The 14,534-nt window shown below is 40.5% G+C and overlaps 1 protein-coding gene across 2 annotated transcripts in view; it reads left to right on the forward strand.

Moving 5' to 3' along the window:
• Positions 1 to 14,534, forward strand: part of LOC125770366 (protein bric-a-brac 1-like) — a 130,460-nt gene that overhangs the window by 96,485 nt on the left and 19,441 nt on the right. The window lies entirely within an intron of this gene.

Consider the following 14,534-nt stretch of genomic DNA (forward strand, 5'->3'; position numbering starts at 1 on the left):
TTTTTGTAGCAAACTGTACCGGTCTCATCCTCGCACAGCGGTCCATGGAGAAACGTGCTCGATGAGAAGCTGAAAACCGTTCCCTTGCAGTATATTGCTTGAGCATGTATCGGCACGAATGTCTTTGTCTTTATATGCATTCATTCCACCTTTTTCGCCATCGTTCTATGACCAACCACCACTGTTTGCCCATCCCAAAACTAGAATACGTACCAGAGGATTTAATTAAAAAATCTATATTTTTGCAATTCCAATCCCGATCCCTACCGGTACGATGAGACACCGAACCGCGGTGGCCGCGATAGGTTCGTTGCCTCGGTAAAATAAAGTCGCGAAATGGTTTCGCGGTCTCATCGAGCCGTGGCCTCTCGTCTCGTTCAGTCTGTGGAAGATGGTCGGGGGATCTCTTCCTCTCTCTCTTCACGATCACCACATTTCCCATTGTGCATTGGCACACGATATGATGAAGGGAGAGAGAGAAAGAGTTTTTTTGTATTATCATCAACAGCATCATACTGGTGTTACTACCCCCCGGTTTTGTTACATGCAAGGCCTCTTGTAAATATATTTCAAATAATTTTTACTCTATTTTTATTTCGAGCTCATCGCTTCGCTGTAACACGCTGTTTTGGACGAGTCGGTTAGATTGGATGATGCTCCTGGGTCAGCATATTCCATGCTCGGTACGATATCTCGGCCTTCGTTTAGGGCCAAAGTTTTGCTGTGTAGGAAACGTTATTCTAGAACAGCTAGTGATACATAGTACACTACAGACACATACTAGCACACAAACCGATGGGTATCGAATTCCGTCTCGCAGTAATCGAATCTAATGATAGTGTCGGGTAGTGAATGGAAATAACAATTCACTTTTGTATATGAATTCAAAGTGAGTGAGTTACAATAAAGAGTTATTTCATTCCCTGTTAGGTGAAGATTTTTAATAATTAATTTATGATTTAAACTTCGAATGGATTACATTGCGATTTGGCTCTCCGAATCAAGTTCTAAATTATGTTATTCTTGTGTTAGATCACAAAAAAATTAATAAAATTCTTCAAAGAGAATTTAATTAACTCACATATAATTTATCTCAAAAGGAAAAATATATACAAAGATAACTAAACATCTTAAAATATCTTAAATTGAAATATTTTAAATTTCAAATACGAAAGAATAATTTTTTGAATACTCTTGATGTTTTGCCTTTGGTTTGCTAGCAAGAAAAAAAAAGCAAAAGAATCATTTTGGAAAACAACGTAACGCCATATGGTTGTTGGATTTTTCCTTCTGGGAGATTTTTCCTTTAATACGCACGGACGGTCCAGATCCGAACTAATCTTTCTTTGGCACGTTGCAAGCATCATATAGATAAAAAAAAGTGCGTAAAGAGCAGAAGGTTACGTTGCACGAAGATTTTTTCTTTTTTTTCCATTTGTCACTTTCCATGTGACCGCTTTGTACTTCCATTATGTGCATCCTTCCGGTACGCTGCATCTTAATTGCTATTTCCTTACGCACCGAACCAACTGCAGTAGCCCGGTGCAGGCAAGAATGATGTCCTACGAGGTCCCTGCATCGTCCTTGATGCTGGTGGACGCAAAATGGTGGATAGCTTTAGATTCAGCACATCGTGTGTTTCGGCTTCGTTGATGTGGCTGCAGGTGGCTGCAGTTACAAAAAAGGCGAAGGTTAACAATGCTCCTCCGACCACCGATCACCTCCATCGTATGTATTTCCGTGTCTTCCGGAAGCGTGAAGCAGAGAGCGAGAAAAAAATTGTCCAACGTCACATAACACCCAGGCGAAGTCGGTGCACGCACCGCCATCAAGAGTCGGACACATTTCACTTACAGCGTTACAGCCAGCAGGCCACCGTTATAGGCCTTTTCCTTTTCCGATTGAAATGACGTAACGTGTAAATAGGGTTTCATTTTTTTGTTTTTCAATTTAACATTCCATCTCACTCACATCTGCCCATCGCACCTGCTAGCTGAAGTGCACCAGTCGGTGTTACAGCAACATCCTGCTTGATCATTCGCTGCATCACACTGAAACGGATTTACCGAGACGCCATCTTTCCTGCACGTGTGTTTGTGCGAAAACCGGAAAATGCGAAGTAAAAAAAGTAAAACACACCTCCCCAACCAACCAACCCGAAGCAAAGGAATGGCTTTGAAAATGTACGAGAAAATGGTAAAAACCTTTTTGCACATATTTGCATCTTTCAGTTTTTTGCGTGTTTTTCACTATCCGCAAAACATCATGGCACACGTGGGTGCGTAGTGTAAAAGTGAAACAAAAACGCATCTACTGTCGCCGGGAATAAAATGTCTCCTTGTGCGGAAGGCAGCTGTCTATCGGTTTGGTTTAGAAGGTTTTTTTCCATTTCTTTTTACGACTATTTTTTTCAACGTTACGCATTTCCTTGAAATTATCATTTAGTCACTTCGTTGCGCAACAAAATTGCAAGTGCAACAATGTGATTAGTTTGGTTTTTGCAATAATTAAAAGGTTATATCAATTTTTACGCATCGGTTTGTAATTAAATTGTACACAAAATACCTTGACAAAGGTTTAGACTTTCCGCATAACAATTTACATGACTACATGAATGTCTTTATATTAATTTTTTCACTTGGAAGAATTTACTTTTCTCTTTTCAATTGCTCTAAACTGGTGTTAATTGTAGCTGGTATTAATACTATTTTCTTTCCATTTCATATTCGCTTTTGAAAATGGCGCTTGCTTGCTAACAATAGCAATAATTAATTGCGAAGTGCCCTGCTACCAACGAGGCAAACAAATCTCCCAACAACAAAAAAAACGAATCAAAATGGAACATTTGTTAAATAACAAAACTTTTGCTCCCGAGGACGTTTGGTTCTTGACGTATTTTTTTTTTGTTTTTCCTCATTTACCATTTCCTCCAAAAACCTTCCTCCATCCCCACAGGTACTGGAACTACTCATAAAAAGTGCCTACACTCAATCAGCAAACGAGAGAAAAAAAAACAAAACAAAATAAAATAAAATACCATTGAAAAGGCAAAAGAAAAACTCAAAACTCATTTACCATCCATACCGCGGGTGTAGATGATTTTCGATTTTTCCGCGACCCATCTCGCGGAACTCGCGCAAGAGCACCCCCACACTGTCCTCCACCGCTAGCAGACCAACGAACGGAACGCCAAGCTAACCCCGCCTGGCGCGTAGCTATTTCTTGCTGGCTGGTTTTGTTAATTTTCGCCATCATTTTAGCAAGGGAACAATTAAAATATGTACGAGTGGTGAGCGCACGTTTCTAGGACGGAATCAGAGAGAAAAAGAGAGCGAAAGGGATTGCCGCTGGGGGTGTGAGATGGAGGGATGCTTGTAAGAAAGGGCAGGTTAAAAATATTATAAAAACTGGGGACTTGCAATAAATATTTGATTAATTAGATTTTTTCCCGGCCACCCTTGCCTATCCCTTGCGCCAGGCCGCTTCTTCGAATGTCCCAAGTGGCGTTTCTGGCAATTCTGGTCTGCTGCACTGGGAATGAGCATTTTCCTTCCTCATTTTTCGCCCTTTTCTTTACTTATTACGCTCCTACTTTCAATGTGTATGTGTGTGTGTGTTTTTTTTTATGTCCACGAATTGTTCCACTATGATTCGTTCGCAACTTCGATTCAATTTTTACGTCCACCAGCAAATGCCGCGACCAGCAATTTCGACAGAACTCCGAAAAAAAAAGAAATTAAACAAATCTTCTTCCTTTTTTTCGCGCTTTCAATGGCGGGAAATTGGAAGGTTGGTTTGCAGCTCTTTGCGAGGTTAAAATATACTACCCCAAAAATGATGCTAAAGTTTGGCCACACCGTTCCCTGGTGCCTCCGGAAAATAAGCACTGGAAGGTAGTGGAAAATAAAAATTAGAACAAACCGTCCACTCCTATATTCTGCTCCCGTACGTGCGGAATTTCCTTTTCCACAATCAGAAACCTCTCGTCCTCCAACCATCTTCTACTGTTCATCACCCTACCACAACCACCACCACCATCATCATCCCCTCTAACCGGTAAGCTTTTCATGCAAAACAATATATAATATTACCCCGCAGGAAGTGGTCCCGGGAGCCGGGGGGAAGAGCTAACAAGAGGGATAAAAAAAATCAGCCCAAAAAAAAACGGGACGAGGATGGAAAATTACCTTCCATTCGTTTCCGTACCATAGTACCACCATCGAAATTTCCAAGTGGTCGTGCAAAAATGATGCTGGAGAATGATGATTATGATATGGTTCGCAAAAGGCAGCATGATGGCGTTTGGGGAGAATGTGAAGCTCCAAGCAGAATGTTGGTAAAAAAGGGCTGGTGAAGGAAGGGGAAAGGCACGAGAGATGGTGGGCACATTGTATCGGTATCACGATTCCGCGTAGCTCGGTTTCATTATGTTTAATTTATTGATTGAGTTTTGTGTTCAGCTCATTTCGTGGATACGAGCTTGCACACGCTCACACACACACACACATACACGTAATCTTTGGTGGTGCACAATTGAAAATAAGGGATGGTCATGGTTGACTAAGGGAAGAAAGGAAAAGGTTTGTAATATTTTTATTCTCTGTTTTTTTTTGGGATCGCATCTTACTCACTTCCTTGGATATTGTTGTCGATAATGCAGTAAATTATTTCCCATATTGAACGGTAGCTAGACATTTTACTGCAATGTTCAATCAATTATCTGATCAAGAGCACAACGTATTTGATATGCCTGAAAGTTGTTTTTCATTTCGTATTAACTTGTCAGTCAATGTAGATGGTCTTTAAAAAATTTTACGGATTGAGTCTTCCGATGTCTTCCGGTCTCTTCCGGTATCGGGTTTGTCTTTCCATGCACATGGGTGAAAAGTACTTCTTAGCATTTTAGCTAAGGCTAAAAAAGCATTTTATAGCAGCCATCATCCTTACCGGTATCCCAAAATCCGATCCGAAAATCCGATGTTATTGCCGATACTGAGTTTTGAATTGGGGAAATTGAGAAAACTTCAAAAGTGTGATCACTTACCAGTACATCACTATTGCGTAGATCGCAATATCGTCAAGACATATAGTATAGCACACTAATGATGTCTATGTCATCAGAGTATGTAAGGATCAGTATTAACTGAAAGAAGATACTTCCCAACGTTATTTATTAATTCCCCGTTATAATCAATATTTAGTGCTTGTTCAAAGAGCAGGCAGAATAGTCCATCACTTTGGAGTAAACTCTTGCTCGTAGCAATAAGGACTCTGAGCGTTTTTCGTCCATCATCACCTGACATGTAACATACGTCATTATCATTAACACTAGTCTAATACAATTGACTGAAAATTCAGAAAGACACCATGTGATATTGAAGATCGGATCATTAGTTGATTTCCTCAATCTTCCTTGATATCTCTCCAAATATCTGTTCTGAGAATGGGATATATTGAACTTGTAGTACAATGTAGAATGTCCTGCAGGTCGTATTGAACACCGTAATATCTCTGTAATTGATGTACTCTAGCTTATGCATATCCCTTCTTGTGTTTGGGATAAATGATGCCAAAATTGCAATTACTAGGCATCGATTCTTTGTCCAATTATGAAGAATAGGAACCAAGGAAATTATTAAAGATCTATTTTTTCATATGCTTCACTCTTTCGATCTGGTCGCAGTACAACTTCGCCAATGTGTTCCTATACAACTCCGGACACTATCCAACTGATACATACCACACGCATTGAACTCACACCACCGAAGCGACTGAAACTGCATCCTGCAATTGCAGCTGCAGAAATGTCTAGCCCGGACTATCGTAGCGATAAATGAAATAAACATCCAATTTGAAATGCAAATGGGCTGGAAAATGATATAAATTAAATTTTCGAACTGATTTATTCACTTCCGTCAACGGTGACCGAGGCGTGAAGCCTTGCAACGGTTGTGCAAAAGGTGGTATTTTCATTTTGTCACTTTGAATTTACTTCCTCGTTTAGCGTCCGGCGTTCGTACGATGTTAGCTTCGGACCCTGGGCTGGGTATAAGGAAACCCTTCTCATCACGTAATTACCGTGACATTTAGTGGCAAATAGCGACGTAGTCATTCAGCTCCGAAGAGAGAAATCCAAAAGTAACATTAAAGTGACCAATACAAAGTAAATGTTTATATTGTTCGTTAAATAAACACGCTTACTTTAGGGAGCATTTTAATTGCTAAGTTTAATTTATTATGACATCACGTTCCAAGAAACAAACTACACAACAAATTAAACATATCTCGCACAATGAAATATTCTTATGGTTTTAATTTCGGCCCACCCATTAACACTTCCCACCCTTCGCTCCAAAAGCATAATGGCGCGAAAAACAAAAATGCATACTGACCTCCATGTTCCGGTGGCCAAAGCATACACAAAGGAAACCGTCTTTCCACCGTTCTGCATCCAGAAGCATCGTCACATCCACACTCCCAGCTAACACCAAGCATTCGCCCCATCCCCGGTACAGCCCTTTTATCCAACCTTTCAACTCACTCGGAAGAGCGGTCCGGTGGGGGTTGATATATATTTGTAATATATTTTTCATCATTTTCTTTTATGTTCCGCCCGCCGTTTGCCCTTTTTTCTTTACTCTCTCTCTCAATTGTCGGCTGTATTCAAAATTATTTCTTGTAAACAAAAACCGTTCAACACATCCGACTCCCGGTCGAACCATCGAATGTGGCGCGGGTTGAAAGTTTAAAAGAAGCAGCAGCACCAACAACAACAGAAAAAAATGTTAAACTTTGCCTATATTCACCGTCGCCATCGTCATCGTTTCTCGCCATTCCATTGTCCATGTGCGGTGCCGTGGTGCGAGATCCGTTTGTTTCACGTAAATAACACACTCATACACAGGCGCACCCACATACACGCCCGCACGTAAAATGCATCCGTGTATATAAATTTTACACTTGTTCTCCTCGTCGGGTACACCCGATCTCTCAAATGGCCACCCCTTTACTCCAAGAACGGGTGGAAAAACGGGGGATGAATTTTCCGCGTATTTTTCACATATTTCCACATGTTTTTTTTTTGTTAGTGTTGTTCTTCTACTACTCCCCTTCCATTTCTTGCACCCTTTTTCTAACCGACAATGACTTGCCCACGTGTTTATCTTTTTGTTCTCACTTTCCTCTTTGCCCACAGGGAAAAAAATCATCATAGAGGAGGAAGGGGATGAAGGGGAGCGCACGAGAAGGACGGTGGATGGGTAATATTTTTCATCCACCAAATCTACCCCTTTTTTCGTGTTTGTCGTTGTTGCGCCCCTCGGGTGTGCCGCCGTTCCCATCTTAGAAAGCCGATTCAAGTTATTTTCGGTCTTAGTTTTTCCGGCCTTTATTTTCGTCACCAAAGCCACCGCCACTGCAGTTGCTCTGCACCTTGTGCCTCTTTCCCTTTTTGTGGCTCCCGATTTTCCAAGGACTCTTTTACCGATTGGACTTGCATCTTTTTCCGGCGGTACGGTCGGTGTGTAACAGCAGGGAAAAAGGCAATTTTTTTCATCATATTTTTATGCTTCACGCTCATTGTCTTAACACCGGCGTCTTCTGTTTCGCTGTCGCTACGGTAATCCTGGCTTTCTGCTGTTACTGTGCGTGTGTGTGTGTGCATATGTTTCATTTCTTTGCGCTTGCTATCTCTTTCTTTATTTTTAATTTTTCTTTTGTCCAAGCCCCCCTCCCCATTCCTTCTCCATTCGCACGATGCTTCCCTTTCCCCGAGGCACGAAGAAAGCCTTGTGCGACTTTAACTTTGATGTAACACGCGGCAGAGTAATTATTTACATTCATTCCTCCCTTCCCATTCTCAACTTCCTCTCCGTCCCTTCGCTGCTTCCATCAATTGTCATTTCAAAATTACTTTCATCTCGTTTCACCATTTGCTGCCTGTCCCGCATTGCCTTTGCCTGGGTTGACTTTGGTCTTGGCTTCTGAAGAAATTTCTCTCTCCTTCTGCTCCATTTGCCCTGGCTTCCCGTCCTTGGTTTGGAATCGGTATTTCTTCATTCGCCATCCAGCATCCGTTAGTTACACTTATGCTTTTTGCCACCATATACCCCATCCCAGCCCCAAACCTGAAAACCCAGGTTGCTGTTTCTCGCACGATCATAATGATCGTCTCCGACGAGTCGACGTGTTATGTTATTTCTCGTATTGTTCAAGGTGTAACAAGACCACCTTTCCTCCTGTTACACCACCATCTCGGTGACGCATGCGACTACTCCACTTCTTACCACCCCCCTTTCCCCCTGTACAAATTGTCTTACCTTTTCAATATTTTGCATCAATGCAATGCACTCACTCGTGCACGCAAACCAACAAACGTACGAGTTTGGTGAACTTTTTCTCACTTTACCATCGGACCCTTAACCCGCTACTCCCGCCCCACCGGCCAAGGTTCGTTGTCTACGCTTTCCAGCCTGTGCAGACATTTTTCATTTTGCTGTAAAGATGGTTTAGCATGATAGCGGAAGCAAATCAGTGCATGCAGCTGTACCGGCACAATGATACAACAAAACAAAATGAGAACAGCACATACAACGGAAAAATAGCACATTTTTCCACCATCATCGCGAGGCTATTCTTGTGTGTGATGTTGCTTACATTGCTTCGTTTCGTTCGGTTTGTAACTGTGCTGTTACAGTGCTCTAGATGAGTTAATGCTTTAATCGGTTACTTCTTATGCTTCTTGTATGTACATATGTTACGTGTATGAATAAACGCTTTTTATATCTTACAAAAACAAAAGAAAAATGTGTAATCAAAGTAAAATTATTAGTATTATAAATTGCCACAACCAACACACTTTTCATATCGATTCGTTTGTTCTCCCGGATAGAAGGGGTCGCAACGCTTCGGTCCGTTTCACTCCTTCACGTTTCTAGCACGATTTTCACTTCCCGATTTGCCCGATTCCGGCTGGTCGGGGCATCCATTTCATTTAAATTTTTCATTTTTCATTAATCAATTATTAATATTAAGTCCTGTGCACTTTCTTTTTCTTCCTTTTGTCAACTGCCCCATAACACCGACCGGGGGAAAGCAATGTTTACGAGTGTCTTGTTTTTTTTTTTGTTGAAGTAAAAATCAACACATAGTGAAGAAACAAGGGAAAGAAGGGTACCTTTTTCTCGATGAGAATTGGTACCTTTTTTTTCGCCCTACCGGAACCATGCAATACGGGGGGTGCCGGTAAACTTTTCCCTTTGGCACTTTATTTGTTCTTAGTCGCGTATTCTGCTTTCCCGTTTTTTTTTTGTTCTTTTTTCAATGGCCGGTGCTCCATTTACATATAGGTTGGGGTAGCTTTTTTACTGTGGATATTTTATTTAATTTTTTGAGTTTTCCTGGTTACCTACTCAAGATTAACCTTTACTGTTTTACACGACATCGCTTCGCTCGACGCTTTCTTTTGCTCTTTTGCGTTTATTTCTCTTTGTTTCAGCTGTTTTCCTTTGGTTTCTACTCTTCCGCTTTCACTCTGACATTTTCTTATGTTATAAATGTATGTACTTATTATTTACTGCTCTATTTACTCTTACCATCAGATCGTACAGATTTTATACCAGTTTTTTTTTCTTTATCATTTTGTGTTCTATCGCAGTACACATCCTTGGTGCTGCTTCATTTTTACATTTACTTTTAATTAAATATTAATGAAAATTAAAATGAACCAAAACAGGCGGAAGGTGATGAATGATCGAGTGAAAAGGGATGTACTTACATCTCGTTCGTTCGTACACCATCGTGGCCATCATCATCATCATCGTTAGGGAACAACCGTGTGGCGACCTTCCACGCCTTTGACCTATCTCACCCCGTTCCCCGTTTCCCCATCACTCGAAGGGTGTAATTTTTCATTTTTATTTCAATTCCAGTCGGTAAAGCACTCACCCAGGACCGTACTTTGTTTCTTTTTATTTTTTTTTGCGCTGGCTTGATATACCAACGTTGCGCGCTATTTGAAGAGCGTGCTGTGGTAGGATTAAAACCTAGAAACCGCATGAAAAGAGGAAATCGTTCGAACATACAAATAATTACCCACAATCGAATGTGCCGATTGATTCATTTGTCAAGTAATTAAGTTCTGTTTTATTTTTGTTTTTTTGTTTTTAATCTTTTGTATTCACTACCAATCGTTTGCCAAAAGCTCAGGAATTCCGGAGTGGATTGTTTTCAATCAATGCATGTGCTATTTGTTTCCTTTCGCAATCCCTACCCCCTTTCAGACACACAACCAAGCGAACGGAATGGGTTGGAATAAGTAAATCGACTTCATGACCGAAGGCAGCCGCACCCAAGTAGCAGTTCGATTCGAAGCGAACAAATCACCCGCGTGTAATTAGTGCATAAGGATATGAAGGTTTTAATTGATTTTCCAATAGCGGCCCGTGCTTCCTCCCAGCCTACCCAGCCCATCGGTGCCCTTTTAGGAAATGGAAGCGAGCCATCAAATGAACACGCGATCGAAACATTTGCCACAATTAATGGTGGTAAATATTGCAGTACGTTGGCTCGTGTCGGTGAGCATTTTAACGAATAGCTTTACCGTAAAATGCATTCGGTGCTGTCGACTGTCTTGAAACATATCCTTGTAATACAAATCGATTTTCAAAGTCTATTTTTACCGCCATCTCATAAAACACTCATCAATCGTGATTGATTGTCCATTTCGGATCGCTCTGAAAATATTGGTTGTGCATCTCCGAACAATATCTCAGAGTCATATTGAATTCAATGCAAGATGTTGGAGAAAATTTGTAGTTGGAAAATTGTAAAACTGTGAACCTTTTTTGACTGGTTTAATCAGTGATATCCTTATTGATTCATAAGTTTAAACACACTTTTTGATAATTTGATATTTGGATTAAGATATTTGGAAGTTTTCCGGCTTAAACATTCATTCAGATTCATAAAACGGAATCAAATTCTTTAAATGCTAGTTGGAAAAGCACACACATGCAACCCTTTCTCCACAGTATCAATATTGATGTGTTAACGCTTAATGAAACACCTGCATGAATGTTGCAACCAGTCTACACGCTTTACCTATTTCGATCCTTACCGACCACCGTTTGATGATTTTACACCTTTTGGCAACTGAAATTGTTTCATTTCACTCATTTGTTAAAATAAATTCTTGTACCATAGAAAGCAAACCATTTCTTCAAAAAACAAAATAAAAACAATCCACCTGTTCGGTTCGATTGTTTATCGTCCCAAATAAATCACCCGATCAAAAGAACGTTTTCGTTCTTTTATTTCTTCCAAACTCACCACCTACTTCTGTGTCGTTTACGTCTGTTTTGGGGGGATGGGAATTTTATGGAAGAAAAAAAAAACCCAATGGCCATACATTTCCTTTTGATCACCGATGGGCGGTAGGATCGATCGTACGCGATCGACACCCAACGATCAACGAACCGCTCGCCTTTGATCGCCGCTGCTCACCCATGAAGATGAAGCTGATGAAACGATCCGGGACTGTCGATGTTGATGATGTTTCGATTGCGGTACGATCGAGTGTGTCGATCGCTTCAATGGCCCTCCAAAAGTTGAACACCATTCGGTACTCGAAGCACAGCATTCGGTAGGGTGAGAGCTCTCACATTAAAATGGAAAAAAGCATTCGCCGAAGGACGCTAACGGAATGCAACATATTCCGCAAAACTTTTAGAAGGAAGAGACGAAAAAAATCATCGACATGAAAGGAAGGGGAATCAAAGACGAAAAAAAAGTGAATGGCCTTAAACAAATATCATAACGCTTGTGTACCTTGAATTTGTTTGCTTAAAATTTCAACATTTATCTCAAGAAGTGTGTGTGTGTGTATGAAGCCGCTAGTACACTTTCGTCGTGTGCTTTGAAGATGCTGTGATTGTTTTCCTGTGCGGGGATTTGCGATTCTTTTCGCATTACAGCTGACCGCGAAACAGTTCAGTTCTCCGGTGGTTCTTTTCCTCCGACCGAGCGTGAAACACACGGTATTGGTTTTATTTATTTAATTTTTATTAATACGTTTATTCAAATGTATACAACGACGGGGAAGAAAGAAAGAGCGACAGAGAGAGAGAGAGAGATAGAGAGAGAGAGAATAAAAAACAAGGGTAATTTTAACCCTTCAATGGATGTTGGGAGCAACATATGAAATCAAGAAAGTAACAAGTAGAGACAATTAAATATGCACTTACTGGGTAAAAATGTAACACAAAGTGTACTTACTTTTATTTTGTTATATTCTTCTCGCGGTATCGGTATGGTGGAAGGCTTTAACCCGGTTAAAAATGGCCTTCCCCCCAGTCTTGAATCGAGCGCGATAGTGTAAAATTATTATTTCTCTTTATTTATGATAGTAACAAGAGCAATAATAATAACACTAACGATCATATATTTGGCTTTATGCTTTTCTTCCATTACACTCGGTGGCCCTCCTCGATTGCGATTCCTTCCAGCACAGCTTGAGTGTTTTTGTTTGTGTGTTTTGTTTTATATTTTTGCTATGTGAATTTGGACGATCGCACGGGAGGATGCGGTATGCCGGTGCGGTGCTAAGCTGGCCGAAAATTTATATTTTTGCACCGTCCATGAGATCTGTTGCCTCATCAACCAGTCCCCCGGCTGATCCGACACGTTTGCCTGTGCGATCTCGTTTCACTTACTCTTTCATTTTATTAAGCAGTCATTAACCTCCGTCGAACGATTCAAAATGAATGGCAAAGGAAAGGGTAATCGGGGAATGAGAGGAAAAAACACACACACACACAAACAACAAGATTATTATAAAAATACCATACAAAACATGAAGAAAGGGGAGAATGGAGGGTGCAGAGAAGAGATAAAGAGAAAAAAAATCGTAACCAACCTCAGAAGAAATAACATCGAAATCATCTGCAAAACCCCCATAACCCCTCCCGGACCAAAGTTCGCCTCACCACTCGTCCTCTCAGCAGCATGGAGCTGAAGCAACTCCCCCTGCAGGAGGAGATGGTAATGAGCATCGAGGTATATTTATTTCTATCTGTTAGAGATTACCGAAGCATTAACGATATAGCGCTTAATTGCAAACGCGCAAACAAATGCGTTCCATTGCAATCGCGAGCGATGGGGGTACCCGTAAAACAAAACCCCTTTCCACCCAAAAAAAAAAGAAGTTAGAGGAAGAAAAATAAAACGTACCGTATAGGTAGAAAATTCAAAAGAACATGAAAACGAAGCCACCCGATTTTCAACAAAAAAAAAAACGAGACAGACACATACAGACACGCATGTGGCAGATAAACAGAAGGTATCATAAAATAAGATGATTTTTTTTTGGGGCTCGTTATGATAATACGCACCCCGTCAATGGGGGTGTGTGCACCCTCGAGACTCGGGGTAGTGTGGTCGGCGGATTGGTTCGGTTGATGATGGATAAATGAAAGAGTAAAAAAGCTTTTACCATCTATTCGACCGTCCAACCCCCCAACCCCCACACTTTCCTATCCGGCTTTCGGACACCGATCTTACGGTGCGATGCAATGTTACTCTCATTACGATGGTTAGGAACGCTTCCCGGCGAGGATCGGGGCAGTGTCACGATATGTGGAGCACTTGGTATATTTATTTATTTTTCATTTTTTTTACACATAACAACCGTTTATTGTCGTTTTCGGCGAACATCTAATCTGGGGCACGGTCATTAAGAAAGATTTTATTTTATTTTTTAATGGCGTGATTCAGCCTCCGACGAGGCGTTTTATTCAAATTACAATTGGGGAAAGAACGGAAGACTTAAATTGAAATGAATAAAAAAAAATTTATTCGTTTTCATGTAATAAATGTGTAAAACTGTGAAATTAAACATTTTAAAAAAAATCACGAAATTAAATTAAAATATAATAATTTCTACAAAAACAATAAATTCTATTGAAAACCCAAATCTATCAGTTTTTAATCTTGGAAATAATTAAATTTTAAATAATTTAACACTTACTTTCATTATTTAAATTCTTGCATTTTTAAGAAAATGGCTATAGCCATTAAAATATTATCAAACTGGCGAGAAATAATGCATCACACCATCGAAGTGCATTGCCATCAATGCGACATTAAGTTTACATGTTTAGTGCCCATCTAACAATCTAATGAATACCTCGAAATGAACAAGAAAAAAAAAGAAAATCACTTACGTGACCAGCGGTGATGATGATGATGATGGTGATCGACGTCGTACACTCTGCCTCGCGCTGATAACGGGCTCAGACGGCTGCAACCCCCTTTAACCTGGTTATACTTATGACCTGCAATGTTGTGCAAAAACAGACTAAGATTAACTACACGAACAACTAAGCAACGAACCTATAAATAATAACTATTTGCAATTAATTTGTTACACGTGATCTATTTGTACGCCGGTTCTACCTGTTCCCCACCTTTGTCCAGCCGGTTCGCAATATAGTCAATGTAACCCTGATCGCACTGATTGTCAGTTGCTGGCTGCAGGT

Source organism: Anopheles funestus, chromosome 3RL, assembly GCF_943734845.2.
Source record: "Anopheles funestus chromosome 3RL, idAnoFuneDA-416_04, whole genome shotgun sequence".
NCBI lineage: Eukaryota > Metazoa > Arthropoda > Insecta > Diptera > Culicidae > Anopheles > Anopheles funestus.